Genomic DNA, 16,195 nt, shown 5'->3' on the forward strand with positions numbered 1-16,195 from the left:
TTTTTATGAACATTAGTTAAGATGGCGCCGGTGAGATCGGCTGCCGTCACGACTGCTCCGACCAAACTTTGTCTTTTTTTGTTATTTTTTCGTATTGTTAACTATAAACACCGGTTTCTTTTTGTAAGATGGCCATTCTTACATACGACAGGGCCACTCTTATTTCTATTGGTGCACAATGCACTAACCTTTCGCCGATTTTGAACCCGAACCCATCCTGGCCAAGCGAGATCCTGAGGAGGAACAAAGGACGCGACCCGTACCGGCGTCCTCGAGGGAAACGAGCCGGCGTCAGGAACAGGCTGAGGGCTCGCGCACATCGTGCTCCCTTACCAAATGTCCTGCTCGCCAATGTCCAGTCGCTGGATAACAAACTCGATGACCTCAGGGCAAGAGTCAGGTTCCAGAGGGACATTCGGGACTGCAACCTTCTCTGCTTCACCGAGACATGGCTGAACCCAGCGGTACCAGACCACGCCATCCAGCCGGCCGAGTTCTTCTCGGTTTACCGCATGGACAGAACGCTGGACTCGGGGAAGACTAGGGGAGGTGGAGTATGTCTGATGGTGAACGAACACTGGTGTGACAGCGCGAGCATTGTTCCCCTCTCACGCTCCTGCACACCGAATCTTGAACTTCTGACCATCAAATGTCGCCCTTTTTATCTCCCTCGGGAATTTAGCTCGGTCATCGTCAGTGCCGTTTGTATTCCACCTCAAGCGGACACGGACACTGCGATATGGGATTTACATGAAACACTACACCTTCACCAGACACAGCACCGGGACGCCGCATTCATTGTTTTGGGAGATTTCAACAGTGCCAACCTCAAGCGTGCACTGCCGAACTTCCATCAGCACATCAGCTGCCCCACCAGGGGCGAAAGGACATTAGATCACTGTTACACCCCATATAAGAACGGCTACAAGGCACAGTCACAACCACCATTTGGGAAATCGGACCACGCCGCCATCTTCCTCATGCCTGTTTACAAACAGAGGCTGAAACAGGAAGCCCCGGTGCAGAGGGAGGTCCAACGCTGGACGGACCAATCGGTGGCCGCTCTGCAGGACGCGCTAGATGACGCAGACTGGGACATGTTCCGGCGCAGCTCTGATGACGTCAGCTTGTTTACGGAAGCGGTTGTGGGATTTATAGAGAAACTAATGGATGATACGGTGCAGAAAACCATCATCAGGACGTTTCCCAACCAGAAGCCGTGGGTGGATAAAACCATCCGCGACGCCCTGAGATCCCGCTCCGCTGCCTACAACACAGGGCTCATCACCGGGAACATGGATGATTACAAGGCTGCATCTTACAGCGTGCGCAGATCGGTGAAGGAGGCGAAGCAGCGCTACGGGAGGAAACTAGAGTCGCAATTCCAACATGGCGACTCTAGGAGCCTGTGGCAGGGACTTAGAACCATCACGGACTATAAAACACCACCCTCCAGATCGGGGAATGCGGACGCCTCTCTGGCTGACGAGCTGAACACTTTTTATGCTCGCTTCGAGGCTGCAGCTAATCACGCTAACGGCGCTAGCAGTGCTAACTGCATGCACGCTGAGGAAGCCGGTGAGGACAACGTATTCACCATCACGGAGCATGACGTGAGGAGGGCATTCAAGAGAGTGAACATCAGGAAGGCAGCAGGACCAGATGGCATCACAGGTCGGGTTCTGAAGGCCTGCGCTGACCAGCTAGCACCGGTGTTCACCGAGATCTTCAACCTCTCCCTGGAACAGTCCATAGTCCCCTCATGCTTTAAGCAGTCCACCATTGTTCCTGTCCCCAAGAAACCGCAGCCCACCTGCCTAAACGACTATCGCCCTGTAGCCCTCACATCAGTGGTGATGAAGTGCTTTGAGAGACTGGTCAGAGACTTCATCATTGCATCACTACCAGACACACTGGATCCACTACAGTTTGCATACAGACATAACCGCTCCACGGAGGATGCCATCTCACACCTCCTCCACACCACAACAAGTCACCTGGACTGCAGAAAAGGGAATTATGTAAAAATGCTGTTTGTGGACTACAGTTCAGCGTTTAACACCATAATTCCCTCCACACTCACCTCCAAGTTGGAGGTCCTTGGTCTCAGCACATCCTTGTGCCAATGGATCTCCAGCTTCCTGAAGGACAGACAGCAAGCCGTACGGATGGGTAAACACACCTCATCCTCCATCACCCTAAGCACCGGAGCCCCTCAAGGTTGTGTTCTGAGCCCCCTGCTGTACTCACTGTACACTTATGACTGTGTGGCCACTTCCAACTCCACCACCATCATTAAGTTTGCTGATGACACTGTTGTGTTGGGCCTGATCTCAGACAACGATGAGACGGCCTACATACAGGAGATTAAGAACCTGGAGAGTTGGTGCCAGGTGAATAGTCTACACCTGAACATCAGCAAAACTAAGGAGCTGATAGTGGACTTCAGTACGAAGCAGGAGCGGTCGTACCAGCCGATCACGATCAGCGGGACTCCAGTGGAGAGAGTGGACAGCTTCAGATACCTGGGTGTTCACATCACGCAGGACTTGACTTGGTCCTGTCATACCAGCACCCTGGTGAAGAAGGCCAGGCAGCGTCTGTACCATCTGAGACGCTTAAAGGACTTTAGACTTCCCTCTCGGGTGCTTAAGACTTTTTACACCTGCACCATCGAGAGCGTCCTGACGGGCAGCATCACTTCCTGGTTCGGGAACTGCACTATGCAGGACAGACGAGCCCTCCAGAGGGTGGTGCGTTCAGCGGAACGTACCATTCACACCGAGCTCCCTAACCTGCAGGAGATCTACAGCAAGCGGTGCCTGACCAGGGCCAGGAAGATAGTGAAGGACCTCAGCCATCCCAACAATGGACTCTTTTCTCTGCTGCGTTCAGGGAGACGCTTCCGCTCCATGAAGGCGAACACAGAGAGAATGAGGAGGAGCTTCTTCCCGCAGGCCATTCGGAGTCTAAACCACTCTCCACTCTAATCACATCACCCCACACTTCCACTTTGCACATTTTTCAAGTACAATCTGCACTAATTTGTAGAAGGTTACGAAAGGATAAATGAGTGGGACTTACATGCCATTTGTCTTTGTCTTTAGTATCCTTTTACTCACTTATACACTTTACTGCACAGCACAGCACACGGACACTTTATCACTGACATACACTTTACTTTTTATAGAATCTATATAGAATCATATTCTATTTTTTATTCTCATATCTATTTGTTATTTTATTTTATTGCTAGTTTATTCTGTATATATGTTTACTGTACTTTTTCTATTTGTATTTTTGTAAACTTGAGGTTTTTCTAATTTTGTTGGACAATTTGTTGGACAGTCGTACAATACATTTCACTACATGTCGTACTACGTATGTATATGTATGTGACAAATAAAATTTGAATTTGAATTTTGAATTTGAGTATACCTATAAGTTCACTTTTTAGTATAGTTGCAGTACAAGCTAAAAACTTAAGTAAAGTTTAAGTTTACTTAACTTGAAGTAAACTAGTTGTGTACTCAAAGCTTACTACTGTTATACTTAAAGTATACTTAAATGTATAATTTTATATAAAAGTGGGCCAATTTAGTCCCAAGGAGTATTGAAATTACAAGTATACTACTAGTACACTGATATTTGTATACTTGCTACATAAAGTATACTTAAAAATATACTTGAGCCTTACTTCAGTATACTAAATAAAATAAACTTGAAGTATACTACTTTTTGGTAAGAGAAAGCAGTGTTTGTGAGCGGAGCTCTGCTTTGTGTACAGCGTTACAGGGGAAATCTCGCTCTCTCCCGCTCCAACAGGAATGAATTTGCATATAGACGTTGCCACAAATAGTGTAAGTCTGTGGGACTATGGTATAAATAATTTAAACTGTATAACAGTTTCACTGCAATTCATGTTATAATGTTAGAATTAAAGAACAATAAACATAATACATATTACCGTTGCACTTATCTGTACATAGTCAATGCAGTTATTTTCAAGCTGTTGTTGACATCCCATCTAAAACGTGATTTAGCCAAAAAAATAAAAATAACAACAAATAAACATTACCACTTTAATATGTCTTGCAATATCCATGCGTGCAAAGGTTCTGCACGATCCTCTTGTTCAATATTCTCGGGGGCTGAACTGATATGGCAATATTGACGAACTTGCTGTTTTGGCAAGGGGCGGGGCAATACTGAAACACCATCTAAGCTGTTCGCCAATCACAACGCACTGGGACAGCTAACCAATCACAACACATTTCGTTTTTCGGAAGTCGGGCCTTCATCAGACCCGGAACTAATCGAGTCGTTTGTGTCAGGCTGGGGAGAAATGTATTGTAATAATGTAAATTATATGAAAAATAATGCGATTTTCGAACCACCAAGCATGAGAGCACATTCTAGTACACCCCCAAAACAAAATCAAGACTGTGTAAAAGAGCATAATAGGACCCCTTTAAGAAGTTCAAAGTAGCTACTATTACCCATAAAGTAGAAGAAAACGAATCCTTAAACTTTGACACACAGTTTCGACTGTATTATATAGTCTTTTGTAACTTTGTTGTTTGGTATTGTCACAACACCAAATAATGGCTCATACGGTAGTCCAGGGAAGTTATTCTGAGTCTTTGACTGTCCAAGTAACTGAATTATTTCTGAACGAGAAAACCAAATTCAGAGAGCAGATGAAAAAAAATTTCAGGATTTCAAGATACATGGGGTCCACATAGACAGAGTGAATTGGTACTGAAAGAAATAACAGGCAAAAGTAAACAGAGGAAATATGCTGCTGTTCTTTGTAGTATGTGGGTTGAACAGTCAAAGGGAATTTTAGTAGATCATAGTAGTGACAGAGTTATCAGTTTTGACGCGACTGCCAAAGCTACAAACGAGACAACTAGCGAATCAAAGCCTGAGGACAAAGTGCAAACAGTGGAGGATGTTTTGCCAAAATAGACATCAACACAGATGTTCATGATAAACCCAATGAAGTTTATAAGTGTGATGGAAGGATCTGTGAGAAGGACAAGAAAAATGCTTCTTTTGCACCCTTGGTTCTTGTTTTTCCAGAAATTACATGTCAAATTGGTTTTTCCAGAGCGATGCCTGATATGAGCAGTATAATGTCATCTCTCCAAACCATGAAATCAGATGATCCAAATTGTGATTTCTGGGATCGTTTATGGATATCTGCAAGAAGCAAATGGATTGACCATCAAAGAGCTTTACGCTATCTGTGAACAGATTGCGCCACCTAACTTTTCTGGACAGATGATCAATTTAGTTCATCCAACCAATGCACCCTCGAATTCGAATGAGTACACCCGTCAATACATTGAGCTGCGTAAAGCAGTTCAGCGTATTGTGGGGTCTGGTGTGCAAACCAATGTCACAACTATAAAACATCGCCTGAATGAGTCTTTTGTTGCTTATACTGAGCGTTTCGCAAAAGCACATAAAGAGTTTGTGGCCGTCCATGGCGGTCCAGATTTGGATTCAGAAATTATATTACACACTGCACAAGTTAATCTGAATGCAAAATTCTCTCAGTTGTTTGGACCATCTCTCTCCGCCATTCCCAATTGGGCTGCATTTATCCTGTGTACAAGATGTTATTGAGTCGCAAAAGAGTAAGAAATCTAAAGCAAGACATAACAATGGCCACAGTTGTGGTAGGATGGGGCATTGCAAGTGCTTGAGCTCAGAGCAGAGCTGCTACATCTAAGACATCTGGTGATCATAATGTGAATGAACTAGTGATAAAACCTGATGGATTAATTGTTGTTGACTGTACATCTTGAATGTGACTACAAAAACGACTTCCATTTCTGTAAATCCCAACAACAATTCTCAATAACGTTTCTCCAAATTGTTATTTTAGCACATCTGACATCACTAATGGGTTCTGGTCATATTTAGTTAGACCTGATGACCATTACAGACTTGATTTCATGTACAATGAACAACAATACACTTGGACGAGACTTCCTCAAGGGTAATGTGATAGTCCTTTGTGTGATAGTTTTTATTGAACAAAAGGAAAGCACTACCCGATGTTGTCTTTCTAAGGCAAATTATTGGTCTAAACCAATAATTAAATTCTGTCCTGTCCTGCCTAGTATCACCCTGACATGTCCTAACCCTTCCATCTTTGGACTCATGCTGAACCACACACTACAACAGCGTGTTGGTGACCAAAGTTTTAGTATCATTGGATGTTATTCTTCTCTGATTCCCTCCTTCAATTAAAGGACAATTGCCTTGTCTAATGGCTCTGTGCAGAATGGACTCTGAACCTGTAGTAGGATATAATCAAGGAATTTCTCACACTCCCAAAAGTTTTTTGCATCTGCTAGAAGAAATCAATCTTAAATCAAAGACTTGGGAAATGGGAAACTGTCCTCACAAGACCTCAACTGATAGTGCTTGCAGACAGCAAAACCTACCTCTTAACGAAACCAAAGATTCCTGCCTTCCTAATCAAGAACCTATTATATTTGAGACTTATTAAAACCTATTATATTTGAGAAGGGATACTTTGTGCATGATGAACCACTAAGAGACTTTTTTGATGGAAGCCCCTTCTGTGAGGGGGACACGTTATGGATGGGCAGTAGAGGGGGAGTTGGGCAATATTCTCTTTTCAGGGTCACTTAAGGGTGGCAGTAGCAGAACTTTAAAATCACCTCCAATGAAATAGTCCATCAGTATTTTCATAGACAGAGCCTATTATAATCACATTGTTCACATTGCTCTATTTTGAAAAAAGTTTTTGTAAAGTCATAAGCCATAGCACATTCAGTGATTGGTTTTCGAAGAGACATTCCTTTAATGAGGATGACGAGGCTGTGATTTGTCCAGTCACACACTGTACAGACTCAGATTCTCTATCTAAGATGTACACAAGATTATACTGTAGTTTGTCAAAATTTGACCACTTGATTGTATTTTTTAAATGACCACTAACTGATCTATATCATAGCATTTCCCACCACAGACTTTGAGAAATTAAGACAGATTGTGAAAGACAGTGTCCAGTTGCTACTTTTTTAAATTAAATTTTATTATTAATTGATCAGCAACCAGTGGATAGCACACAAAACATATTACAAATCAGGATCACGACAAAAAAGCCAACAATAATGATAGTAACAACAACAACAACAAAAAAGTAACAAAAACATACCAAAAGAAAAAAAAGAAAGAAACATGCAGAATATTCACCATAACTCATAAAGGAGGAAATACAAAAACAGCCGTGTCCAATTTATATCACCGTATTTCTATAACTTATGTAAATTTATATTTAATTTTTCATATTATGGGTACCATGCTGGGATCTTCACTAACCCCTAAAGATTCTGTTAAATGACAAATGAATCTTCTTTCTTTTAGGGTCTTTTATCATAAATAGCCATTCCCTATATAAGGGATGGCTATCTCCAACCCATTTGTTCATAATGACTTTCCTTGCTAGCATCAACAAAGGATGAATAATGTCTTTATGTTCCTGTAAAGGAGGCGGCAAAATGCAGAGTAAACACATAATAGGTGAAGCTTTAACTGTAACTTTACAAACATCTGAAAGGGCCTCACAAATTAAAATCCCAAAATTTTCCACCTTCTTACATTCCCACAGAAAATGAAACAAAGTGCCAAGGGATTTTTTGCACTTCATTTACTATATCTATATGGTGACACATAGGCTTGATGTACTATGTAAAACTGCATTTCTCTAAATTTGTTGCAAACAGAAATAGAAACAGGGAGTTTGATAATATTTTCCCATGAAGCGGCATCGATATCATACCCATTTTTTGTACTCCAAGATTTCTGGAGATCAGTAAGCTTGTTTTGCCTATGCTCAACTAACATTGAATACAATTTAGATACAAATTTTTGAGTGTCTGAACTACAAAGAAAAAATTTCTCCAAAAAATTATCATAATTTCCGATGGAGAGTCCACCATTCCTTATGCTAACATAATGTTGAATTTGTAAATATTTATAAAAGTCTTTTTGCGTAATATGAAAATGAGACATAATCTTATCAAATGTCATAAATTCACCTTTGTAGAATAGATCATATATGTGGTTTACACCATCTTGCTTCCATGAGGAAAATTATGCTCTCATTTTAGGGCACAAACCAGAGTTTTCTACCAGTGAGGAAAGAATAGATAAGGGTTGTTTATAATGAAGATATTTTTTTAATAGCAGACCAAGCTTGCAAAGTTGCAAATATAAGATAAAAATTCTTCAATTGAGAAGAAACTGAGATCTTATCATTTAAGTCTTAAGAGATTCGCTAATTCAGAAGTACCACATAAGTCCATTTCTATTTCAACCCATGAAGCATCAGGAGGTTTATGAATCCAGCTCATAATTATTTGCGCTTGTATTGCCCAAGCATACAATTTAAAATTTGTCACTGCCCATCCACCTTTTGGTTGTTGTAGAATCCAATTTAATCTTAGGTTTCCTGCCTGCCCATCTAAACTTAGATATTAATTCATTTATTACTTTAAGATCATTTAAAGGAAACTGAAGAAAGGATGTGGAGAGAATGTATAAGATTCTGGGCAGTGATTAATCATTTTAATTACATTTATCCTTCCTAAGAAGGAAACAGGAAGAGTAGACCAGCGTGCCAAATCTTTCTTAACCTGTACTATCAAAGGTTTTATATTTGATGAATATAATGATACAAGTTTCGGTGGTATACGTATACCCAGATATGTTATCCCTTGGGGTACCCATCTAAAAGGTTAAATATATAAAGGCTTAATTTTACTATACATCCTGATAGGCATGATTTCAGATTTATGAAATTTAACTTTATAGCCAGAGACCGACCCACATTTTTAGAATTTTTTTTCTTTAACAATTTCCATCAGTGAAATTTCAGGCCTAAGAGTGAGAATGACATTGTCTGCATAAAGCATAATCTTTTGTTGATTTTTCTCCAAATAGACACCATGGATTTTTTCCTTCTGTCATATATATATATATATATATATTGATAAAGGCTCTTTAACAATAGCAAACAATAAGGGTGAGAGTGGGCAACTTTGACGTGTTCACGGTGAAGATCAAATGAGGATGAGACAATATTATTAGTTATTATGGAGGCTTTAGGATTCGTATACAACAAACGAATCCATTTAGAGATGTTATCTTCAAAGCAAAGCCAAATTTCTTCATAACCTCAAAAAGGTAACCCTACTCCACCCTATCGAATGCTTTCTCTGCATCGATTGACACTAGAAGGCCTGACTCTGAAGTGCTTTCAAGATAGTTCATAATATGCAATAAACGTTGGGTATTATAATAAGATTGACGGCCTTTTATAAAGCCTGTCTGATCAGGGTTATTTATACTAGGAATAATCGGTTTCAATTGCTTTGCTAACATTTTAGCCAGTATTTCTATATCAACATTTAATAAGCTTATGGTCCTGTACGAGCCACAATGTTCAGGGTCTTTCCCTTTTTTTTAAGATAAGTGAAATTACTGCTGTATTCATAACATCAGAAACAGATGATTCCTCAAATGCTTTAGAAAATGCCCTCAGCATGTAACCGCCGAACTTATCATGCAATATCTGGAAAAAATTCAGCAGGAAAACCATCAGGGCCTGAGGATTTCCCCGGTTGTAAAGAAGAAATAGCAGATTTAACTTCTGTCAAAGAGAAGGGGGATTCTAATAAATCATACTGTCTCATAGTAATACTTGAGACCACTAAGTTCTTTAAAAAAGAGCTGTCTTTTAGACTGTCTGAGTTACCTTCAGATGAATACAATGTCTAAATAAGGTTATTAATTTCTTTGTCATCAGTACACCTTCTCCACTCTCCATCTCTCACCGCTGAGATACAATTTTTACCTGGTCTGTTCTTTATAAGATAAATTTCATGATGACATAAAATGCTGCTTTATAACTAATACTCTCATTTTCTTTACAGGATGGCTTCATAAAAGTCTGCTCTATTACAGGTTGCCGTCTGCTGCTGATGTAATGCTGACCTGATAAGGAGATGATGTTATTGTGTTGTTTGCACTCTTGGTCTTGTTTTTTCCCTTATTATTTTTCCTCTTCTATGATCTAAATAGGAAGGAGTAGATGCTCATTGTCTTCGGTCGGCATACGATACACTCTGAATTGACTGACTGTGTCTTTTGGTAGAGCTCTGAACTTAAAATCTTTCCAGGCGACCCTGGCATCCTCGCAGTGTTTTAAAATCGAATGACACTCCACCTCTGCATGTCTTCCAAGTTGATGTGATCGGAGCTCGGGGCCTCAGACATCCCGGGACATCCCATCCTCTTCAGCATCAACTCCTCAATCTACATCTAAGCTTAAATCACATGTGTCATGATTTAATGATTTCTTTGCTTGTATTTGTGAGGAACAAGACATCTGATACTCCTATCAGCTATATCTTTTTTACATATGACATATGAAACGAAGGCCTAAATTCTTATTCACCTGTTCCACATTGTTGCAACAATGAAAGCTTGAACATATCCTTTGCATTTACTTTCTTCCTTATTATTTTGTTTATATTATTTTTAATATTGCTTTATTTGTTTTAAATCCAGCCATACATTATGTTTGATTCTTGTATGTTTGGCACTATTTACTCAGATTTACAGACAGGCTTTATGGCCCTATAGGATTTTATACTTTCTGTTTAGACGTAGGAAGAGCCTGAGCTCTTAGTTTATTGCTTGTTTCTGCAGAGATCATTTTAACTTGTTTAGTGGTGTTCATCATGTTTGTCCTGTGTTTGACAGAACACCATGATCTGCTCAACATTCACAATACCTCTAATTAGCTGCAATATACAGCAGTAGGCATATCTTTTTTTCATTGCATATTTGACTATAGATTATCACATATTTTGCTAATATACTGTCATTATGTGTTCTACCAATATATATTAAGCATGTAACATATATATTTTGCCCTCCATATGTAATGTTTCAGTCCAAGAAAATAAATTCACGTGTAGGCCTAACATTTGGGAGAAAAAAAAAATATTACAATATACATGAATTAAACATGAACATAAATATATTTTTTTATTTGTGCCCTATGGGCTTCCCTTCCTTTACTTGTAACATTTCTTTGTAAGTTCTTAATTGCATAGTAGAATTAGTACAGATATAACATCTTTATTTTCTATTGCGAATCCTATTGTTGTTTGAATCATATATATATACCTAAAATAAACCTTTCCAAAAATTAATCAGTAATTATGAGTGTCTGTGAACAATTTATGACCCCCAGAGGGCGATATTGACCACAATAAACTACAAAATGTTGTTTAATATTGTATTTTAGGTCTTTACTTATTTGCCTGTATTATTTGTTTTTGCCGCTGTTCAGCTTGAAATCTTCAGTAAATGCCATGAAGCTTTTTTTGAGCCTGGTTTCTGCATTATTAAACAAAAACAACAATCTGTAGGCTATTCCAAAAATAAAATGGCAAATGGTGATACAATGCACAAGACTAGGCCTACTACTTTGCATTTTTCAAACAGCCTATAAATTTGTGTCAATTCTAAATCTCTGTCTGTGCAACATTTATCCATATCAAAAAAATACATATTAGACTAGGCCTACGTGTTCTTATATCCCTTCAGAAAACTGACAAAACAAATACAAGTGAAAGTCTATGGCAGCTGAAGCATATCTACAGCCCTTTCTGGACTACTATCTCCTCAGAGCAGATAAGACAGAAGAAGCAGACGTTCCAAAGCAGAAGGTTATCTCTTTATGTCATCCACAGAATGAAAAGGTTAAGGTTGTTCATGAACATCTCACTTCTGATGTTCCTTGTCAACATATGAATATAGACATGTCAAAATGTCAAAACTAAAACAATTGTTTTGGTTCAGCATTCTTCTTTTCTTACTACTCCATTTTTCTGCTTTGTTTTCTAGTCATCTAATTCATTCTTTCTTTCTTTTCATTTTGACGCCTCCATTTCTTATGTAATCCTGCCCAGGCTCGGCTCTCCACAGCAGATTGCGTACAGTGCAGATTGGTTTCATGTCTTTCCACCAACATGTGCTAGTCAATTCAATTATGTGATATAGGGGCATACGTTACAAAACCATTTTAAACAGAACACTCTTTGCTTACGCAATTCCTGAAAATAGATATCCAGTTGAAAAGCATTTAGCCCAATAATGTTGGGCAGATGATCTCTTCTGCTTTGGATAAGTGGTGTGTGAGTCGTGTAGCATTACATGCCTGGAGACTGGAGAGAAAAAAGGTCAACAATATAGAATTATACAGGCTCTGTGAACTTTTATGAATGTGTGTGTGTATTTGTGAATGGTGTTGTGTGTGTGTGTGAAGCAGAGGCAATCGCGCACGGCTGTCCTTCACATCCAGATCGCCCATTTAAAGCAATTCACCCAAAAATGAAAAATATTTTCTCATCCTTGTATAATTCCAAACGTGGATGATTTTCCTTTTTCAGTGAAACACAAAAAGATCATTTTTATTGATTGATTAATTGATCTATGCTGCACAACTTTAACAATGACCAGATAGTAAAATATAAAATAAAATAAAATCTATATCACTCATGAAATATAATATTATAAGTCTTAGACAATGGCATATATTATCATAAGTCGTTAAAATAAAATAGGCCTACAAGTCTTCTGAAATCTTAAGATTGAGAAACAGACCAGTGTTATTTTTGGTATCATATCAACATAAGATATTAATTATGTATTTTATGAATTTTTTTAATCAGTTTTTTAATCCGTTTTGTTGTTGTGTGTTTTTATTAGTTTTGAATGTCTATATATATATATATATATGTGTATGTGTGTGTGTGTGTAAAATCATTTAATTTATATTATATTCAAGTAACTTTTTTTACTTTAGTTTAAGTTATTTATAATAACCCTAAAACAAACCAAAATTCAAGTTGTTATTTACTGAAAGTCTTGGCAATGGCTTTTAAATCTCATTTACATCTTTGTATTTTCAAAATGAACACAAATGAGATTTGACAGATATGGTGGAAGGGATTTCAGTGAATAATCAGTGAAGTTTGGCCCTGTTTCTTACAAAAAGCTGCCGTATAGCTTCAGAAGTCTTGGAATATGGTGCATGAGTCTAACTGACTATATTTTTGGTACATTTATGCATTTTTGGGGCTCAACAGCATCCATTCCTTTTCGATTTCAATGCACGGAAAGAGCAGCATGAACATTCTGCCTAATTTTTTGTTCCACAGAAGAATTAAAGTCATATGGGTTTGAAACTACCTATTTTTCATCCGAATTTTTACTTTTGGATGAATTCTTTCTTTAGGTTGTTGATCTGATCTGAACACTCTGTTCATACTCTGCACAGGAACCCGCTGTTAGCTCAGACTGGCTCAGCTAGAGAGCAGCATTCAGGGACTATGTCTGGGAACTCCAGAGTTGACCTTGAGGCCCAGTGGATATTTCCGTGTAGTGCTTTTCCACAGCAGGCGTAGATGGCACAGACCCAAAGAGAAAGAGAGAGAGGCTGTAGTGTCAGGAGGTAAAGGAGGGGGGTATTTTTCTGTTCGTGACCTGGGCTAGAGTGACCTCAGCGGGGATGCTGTGAGAGGCTCTGCTGCAGCCGGAAGCAATAAGCCAGGATGTGAGTGGAGGCAGATGAGAGGGGGGAGGCGAGAGAGTTAACCGTCCTCTCTCTGGTGTGCTGCTCTGACTGCGCACCTCTGCAGGGTCCCACTGAAGTGGAGGGAGAAAATAACAGATCAAACACATCTACAAAGGCCTCTGGTGGAAAAAAAATACAGTATTTCAAACATACCAATCATATCCTACAGCACTCTCAAAGACTGGACTTTTCAATGGGCTAACCTCGTTCTTTAAGGTGTGTTCTGTTTTATTGAACGATAAACGATAATTCTACTTAAAAGTTTTGATGAAAAACTGGTCAGGTTCTTCATAAATATATTAGGCTACCCTAAAATATCTGATGAAATATCAACACTTACATATGTGATTCAGAGTGGTTGCTAGGGTGTTGTTTTGTGGTTTCTAGGGTAAGTGGTTTCTGGGATAAGACTATGGGATTTTTCCAACTAATTTAATTGTCTGTCAGGGGAAAACTGTAGGTCTCATTACTTCACTAATACATCAGCAACCTCTTAAAATAAGGTTCATTTTATTGACATGCATTTATTCATTAGGTATCATGAAATAAAAATGAATAGCATATTTTTCTCCAGCATTTTTTAATCTAGATTAAATATGATCTATTAAAAAGCTATAAATATGATTAATAAACAAAATATTTAATATGAATTTAAATCAATTATTATTAATATTATAAATATACTATATAAATATAAATACATAGGCCTACTATTTTGGTTTACATATATAATAATAATAATATACTAATTATATATGAATAATAAGTGTGAATGTTTCTTCGTGAAGTAATGTTAAGTTCACGTTTGTTATGCCATTTCATGACGGCCCACAAGGCTTCACTTCAGACTTCACTTCAGACTCCAAATGTTCTGAAGAGACACAATTGTTTTCCATGAGGAACAGAGTAATTTAGGCTTTTATGTACCCATTGATCAAATTACATACACTGTAAAAAATGGTAACCTGCAATTGTTTCTGTAAAGACCCATATACCCATAAAACTGACTTTTGTTGATAATGAGTGTATTTAAGTTGAATTAGACTTAAATAAAACCAGTTAATAAGATGTAACTATTTTAGGATACCAGTTTGTTTCCGGTATAGATAAAACACATCAAATATGGTAAACTGACACACAACAACAAACCTCAATTGTTCTTAGAAGCTGAAATGTGTTTGTGTAAAATTGCAAGAAAAAACCTCATTGCTTGTCCTACATCAAACAAACTCATTCAAGCTTATGTTTACTATGTGATGGGCTCTAGGTATGTGCATTTCAAGTTTCCTGATGAGTTTTTGTTTATGCCAATTGATTTTTAATGTGCATCAAAAAACATTCTTGCATTTTGGTTTAAAAACCATAAGCAGTGTAGCTACAAATAAAAATGATTAAAGAATTGAACAATCCAGGTACCTATAGGCAGTCAGTCATTTGTTTTCTGTATCATCTCTCTGCTTATTTGTGGATATCACAACTCCAGTTGGAGGATAAAGCAGCATTAAGACCTGCTTGGGTGGAATTAGTTTTAAATGAGAACGACGGGTTATAAACAACATCCTGACATCTGTGTTGTGTTTGTCCAGGTGTGGATTCCATATGTATAGTTACGGCATCCTCCAAGAGTCTGTTTGAGCAACAATATCTTCATCGCATCCTCAGAGAGAAGTGTGACTCATAATATATGGAGTATGTATGATATGAAAGTGTTCATAAGGCTTTCAAGTGTTGGAAAATGACATGAAGAGGGAAGTATTGACCTCAAGAGCTCACAGTCTGACCCCATTGAAAATAGATGGGGGGGGGGGGGCTTCTAGTTTTACTTGTTGTGTAGCGTAAACTAGAAGCTGTTCCAGAGGTCAAAAGTCCTGGTCCTTTTCTTGCTTTTGTCTTCTCTTGTATAGTACATTACAGCTAAAGATTGAACCTGGGAGATTTCATGTTTTCATTTGAATAGTCTTAGGCGAAAATGTACAACACAACTATTAGCATTCAAAAATGAAATTAAGTGGAAATTGCATCGAATGATGACGCAGACATAATGACTTGAAAAACACCAGAAAAAAACACACAATCATCATTTATTATGAATTGTTTTTTTTTGTTTTTTTTTTATCGCTGCTAGTCCTTAAAACAGCACCACGGTTTATTTAAGCACTGAAAGACTAAATAAGAACACTATATTTGCTCATGTCAGAAATCCTTGGGAAACATAACTCCACAAATTATTTTATTGTGCATTCATATCAGACTTTATCTATTCAAATTCATGGCTCCGTGATAAAAGCTATAGGAAAAAAACCCGGGCTTTGTGCAAAGGCAGAGCGGTGGTCTTGTTTTGCAGTGAAAGAGTTATACATGGGCTCCTCCCAGTCTCCAAAAGGACCGCGCATAAGATTTTAGAGCATAACTGCATGGAAAATCTGCTCTAATGACAGCCCAGGGCAAGTCCGTGTCCACTGTGCTGCTTGTTTACATGGCTTTGAGGAGATAATTGTA

This window comes from Barbus barbus, assembly GCF_936440315.1.
Source record: "Barbus barbus genome assembly, chromosome: 1".
Lineage (NCBI taxonomy): Eukaryota > Metazoa > Chordata > Actinopteri > Cypriniformes > Cyprinidae > Barbus > Barbus barbus.